At 45.3% G+C, this 5,504-nt stretch overlaps 1 long non-coding RNA gene across 1 annotated transcript; it reads right to left on the bottom strand.

Moving 5' to 3' along the window:
- Positions 1–2,927: 2,927 nt before the first annotated feature.
- On the bottom strand, positions 2,928–4,757 carry LOC307212031. The gene is made up of 3 exons (XR_013836748.1): positions 4,578–4,757; positions 3,765–3,896; positions 2,928–3,213 (listed from the first exon to the last, which is right to left on the bottom strand). It is a non-coding gene; the product is annotated as an uncharacterized lncRNA (long non-coding RNA).
- Between the last annotated feature and the right edge of the window lie 747 nt (positions 4,758–5,504).

Consider the following 5,504-nt stretch of genomic DNA (forward strand, 5'->3'; position numbering starts at 1 on the left):
AATTAAATTTAAGATTTTAACTGATGCAAAGGATAGAGGGGGGTTTGCCCTGCCGGACTTAAGACTTTATTATGAATCAGCAGCTTTCTGCTGGTTGAAACACTGGCTACTTCTTGAGAATACTGATATTTTGGATCTGGAAGGGTATGACAATAGTTTTGGTTGGCATGCATACTTATGGTACGACAAGGTAAAGGTGTATAAAAGTTTCAAAAACCATATTGTAAGGAAAGCATTGTATAATGTTTGGATTAGATATAAAGATTTGTTGGAAAGTAAAACCCCTAGGTGGGTGTCACCAATGGAAGCTAGGGAAGTAAAAAAGCTTAATATGGATTCTAAATGGCCAAAATATCATGAGATTTTAGAATACGATGGCGAAAGGGTGAAACTTCAGAGTTATGAGAAACTAAAGCCTAAGGTTCGAGATTGGTTGCACTACCATCAGATAAATGAGACGTTTAAACAGGACAGGAAAATAGGATTTCAGAAAGAGAAGTCAAAATTAGAAACAGAATTGCTGGAACCCAATACTAAGAACTTATCAAAAATGTATAACTTGCTGTTAAAATGGAATACACAGGATGAAATGGTGAAATCAGCTATGATTAAATGGGCACAAGATATCGGTCATGATATTATGTTTGCTGACTGGGAACAGTTATGGACCACCGGTATTAAATTTACTGCATGTAATGCCTTAAAGGAAAATATTATGAAAATGATTTACCGGTGGTACATGACCCCAGTCAAGCTTGCAAAAATATATCATTTGCCTAGTAACAAGTGTTGGAAATGTAATGAGACTGAAGGCAGTTTCTACCACCTCTGGTGGACCTGCCCAAAGGTTAAAGCTTTCTGGGAAATGATCTATAATGAAATTAAGAAGGTCCTTAAGTGGACTTTTCCTAAGAAACCAGAGGCTTTCCTTTTGGGCATGGTGGACCAAGTGGTGTCAAGGAAGGATAGGATTTTCTTTATGTATGCCACTACAGCAGCAAGAATTCTACTGGCAAAGTATTGGAAGACGCAAGAACTACCTACTCTGGAAGAATGGCAAACAAAGGTGATTGACTTTATGGGACTGGCCGAGATGACGGGCAGAATCCGGGACCAGGGGAAAGAGACAGTGGAAGAGGACTGGAAGAAATTCAAAATATATCTTAAAAATAATTGCAAAATTGAGGAATGTTAAGATGTCAGGGGGTAAGAAGTAAAGAATTGCAGCAGTAAACAAAAAAACTTAAGAAATTTTTATGAAAGGGAATTAAGACAATGGACCTAAGGGTTGCGAAAGAATTATTAAACAAGGATGCAGGGATGGGGAGGTATGGGGAAGTCAAAGAAAGAAGGGTATGAACCGATGAGCTTGAAGTTGTACTGTTTTATATTGTTCTTTATTATTTGTGTGGAAAATTAATAAAAATTATTATAAAAAAAAAAAAGTTCTTAAAGAAATGGGAGTGCCTGATCACCTCATCTGTCTCCTGAGAAATCTCTATGTGGGACAAGAAGCTACAGTTAGAACTGGATATGGAACAACTGACTGGTTCAAAATTGGGAAAGGAGTACGACAAGGCTGCATTTTGTCTCCCTGCTTATTTAACTTATATGCAGAATTCATCATGCGAAAGGCTGGGCTGGATGAATCCCTAGCCGGAATTAAGATTGCCGGAAGAAATATCAACAACCTCCGATATGCAGATGACACAACCTTGATGGCAGAAAGTGAGGAGGAATTAAAGAAGCTTTTATTGAGGGTGAAAGAGGAGAGTGCAAAATATGGTCTGAAGCTCAACATCAAAAAAACGAAGATCATGGCTACTGGTCCCATCACCTCCTGGCAAATAGAAGGGGAAGAAATGGAGGCAGTGAGAGATTTTACTTTCTTGGGCTCCATGATCACTGCAGATGGTGACAGCAGCCACGAAATTAAAAGACGCCTGCTTCTTGGCAGAAGGGCAATGACAGGCCTAGACAGCATCTTGAGAAGTAGAGACATCACCTTGCCAACAAAGATCCGTATAGTTAAAGCTATGGTTTTCCCAGTAGTGATGTATGGAAGTGAGAGCTGGACCATAAAGAAGGCTGATCGCCGAAGAATTGATGCTTTTGAATTATGGTGCTGGAGGAGACTCTTGAGAGTCCCATGGACTGCAAGAAGATCAAACCTCTCCATTCTGAAGGAAATCAGCCCTGAGTGCTCACTGGAAGGACAGATTGTGGAGCTGAGGCTCCAGTACTTTGGCCACCTCATGAGAAGAGAAGACTCCCTGGAGAAGACCCTGATGTTGGGAAAGATGGAGGGCACAAGGAGAAGGGGGCGACAGAGGACGAGATGGTTGGATAGTGTTTTCGAGGTTACCAGCATGAGTCTGACCAAGCTGCGGGGGGCAGTGGAGGACAGGAGTGCCTGGCGTTCTCTGGTCCATGGGGTCACGAAGAGTCGGACACGACTAAACGACTAAACAACAACAACAAAGTTGACTCTCAGGCAACCTTCCAACTCAATAATGCTAGGATTCTCTGATGATAATTGCAATCTTACTGCATTTTGACTTTGAAGGGGATGTGTCTAGCCTTGCTTCCCCCCCCCACCAACTACCCCCCTGAACCTCCTTCTGATCTGGGCCAATTCCCAATTCCACTGTGTTTCACGGAAGCAGCTGCCTGTTACTTCACACACCTTTGCTGCCTGTGGACATTTGATGATCATGGAGCAATATTTGTCTGACTTGGAGCCAGACAGGGTGAGGAAAAAGAACTCAGCCGTGAGACCACAGGCTCCCCACCTTGCCTGCTGTTTCTTGCACTTCAGCCTGCCAGTTACTCCCAAATCTAATAAACGTCACAGGATGGAGAGGTACTGGCAGAGCCCCCACCCCAACCCAGAGCCCCCTTTCATACAAGGCACCACCACACAGAGGTTTCCAATGCAAGCATTTATTGAAAGGAAAAGCTTAAGCAAATGAGCAGGCAAATCCCATCCTAAACCAAGTTACAAAGATGCCAGCCTCAATGAGCACAGCAGGACTTGCTCTGGAGTAAATGGGCAGAAAGGAGTGGGCTGTGACGGATCCTTCCCAGAAGCGCCTTCAGCAGCAGCAGCAGTGAGCAGAGAGGTTTCTACAGATGTGCAGTCAAGGCAGCTGCATCTCCAGAGAAGAAGCGGGGTGGTCTTCCTTTCATCAGAGGTGATGCGTGATGAGTCTGCTGTAGAGTTAAATGAAAAATAGAGGAAACACCATGAATATTGGTGGGAGGGTGCTCAAAAGAGGCCAGGGACCCCCTGAAGACCAAAGAGCTGAATGCTATCAGAATTGGGATTTTCACATGATGCAGGGGTGGGGGTCAGGTCAGATTTTCTGCTGGATGTTCAGAGGTTGGGAGAGGTCTCCATCCCAAAATCAAATGGCTCCATGCACTTTCTGCAGCTGATGGATGATGTACTCCAAAACATGTGGTGGGCACCTGGTTGACAAAGGCTGCCCTCCAGGCTTTTAAACGCCTTGTTTCACACGCGGCTCAGTTATCCCACTTCTGTTTTCTAAGCTGCAGGAGTCAAGTGGCTCCAAATGTCATCAGGGAATTCTCAAGGTCCCCAAACAGTGAATTTAGCCTTAGGGAGAATCTAGCAAGTGCTGTTAAGGGTCAAAGACAGGGAGAAGAAGCAGAGCTGTAACTCTCTGGCCTTTGGGTTCGTGTCTTTTTCAGATGCCACAGAGTAATTTCCAGACACAGGTATGGTTTTGCCTATAACTCACCTTAGCTGCGCTTGCAGCAACGCCTGTCTCCCGAACACTTCCCAATCTCTTTCTCGCCTTTGTTGCAGGTTTTTCTGCAGCTGCCCCCGTTGTTCTGGCAATCCTGTGTGGGACGTTGAGCTCCGGTGAAATCTGCAGGGGAAAGCGCAGAGGAAAGCAAATTGTGTGTGTGTGTGTGTGTGTGAGAGAGAGAGAGAGAGAGAGAGAGAGAGAGAGAGAGAGAGAGATGCAACTACCAAGGAGAGGATCTACCTGGGAAGGTTGGTCCAGAACACCTGGAGGGCACCAGGTTGGGGGAGGCTGGTGCAGGATGAATGCAGGAAAGGGGGCTGGGATGGATAGTGAGACCCTCCCCTTCCCCCCTGCACCTTCAGAAGGAGGGCTGACCCAAGGTAATCACTGGTGTCCTTGGGGCACTGGAAAACTTGGAGAGAGAAGTTCTTTTGCCCAGGAAACAGGCCCACTCTCTTCTCCACCACAAAGCTGAATGCATTGAAATGTGTTATTGCAGATTTTATAGCAACAGCTTCTTTGGATCAGATTCCATATTTTAGGATTGCAATGACAATCAGATCCCAAGAGCTTGGCTGCTGGATCAGGTCAAAGGGCCCACATCTAGTCCATCAACCTGGTCTCACAGTGGCCATCCAGATGCCCCATTTGGGAAGTTCTAAATGGGGACAGAGGGGCAAGAGAATTCCCCACCCATCCCTTTGGGATTCCCTGCAAGTGGTATTCAGAGGCAGGTTTCAAAGGAATAAAGCTAGAGAACTGTGGAGCTCAGAGAAGAATCATCTGAGAAGAAGGCCTTACCTGGAGCCACCAGCATCAGGAGGAGGAAGGTGACAGAGAGGAGGCAGAAGATCTTCATAGCTGGAGGTTGGTGGGAATCCTGGAGATGCCTGAAGCCAAGTGGAAGAGCAGTTGTCTGGGGAAGGAGAGGTCCCTCTACTTAAAGGTGGATGGAGGACTGTTGAAACCTTGTGGGAAGCCAAATGTCTTTCACAGCATAGATGTCACAATCTTTGTGGGGCAGAAGAAGATGAGAATGGCCATCTGGATTTGAGTAATGCTCTTGTGCAAAACCACATATGGATGAATGACCACAAACCTGGGTAGCCTCACTGACAGTCAAAGAGAGGGAATTGGGTTGTTTCTAAAATGGTGCCCTTGATGAAGGAATTTCCCAAGAATGCATTGATATTACAGATATTTTATTTCTTGGAGAAGAGCGCTATCCGGGCTACCCGCCATCATGGCTACGTTCTCCCTCTGTTCTTGGCCTCTGAACTCCATTTCTCAGAATCAGAAGCAAGGGGGTTGCTGTTGCTACCAAATTTTGTTTTCGCTGGCTTCTGGTTATTCCTGTGAGAACAAGATACTTGAATCTTGTAGGCCATTGGCCTGATCCAGCAAAGTTCTTCTAATGTCCTTTGCAGAATTAAAATTCATTCAGATGATGCATTTGTAAAAGAGGTCCTTCACAGCACACTCTTAAAGTATTTACTTTGCTCCTTCAAACATAATGGAAGCTGCCACCTTAGATGGGTTTGAAAAGGCCTTCCTTGTAGGATACGGGTGGCTGCTGGTCACCACTGTGGCCCTAAGTGCCATTTCCAGGAAGAGACAGGAAGAAGCCATCATGGCAAGTTGCCATTGAAAGGCATATCGCGTCATGAGTTTGCCCAATCTGCTTTGAAAGCCATGCAACTGGCTGGTCATCACTGCTTCTTGTTGAAG

This window comes from Podarcis cretensis (genome assembly GCF_951804945.1).
Source record: "Podarcis cretensis genome assembly, chromosome: 3".
Taxonomy (NCBI): domain Eukaryota; kingdom Metazoa; phylum Chordata; class Lepidosauria; order Squamata; family Lacertidae; genus Podarcis; species Podarcis cretensis.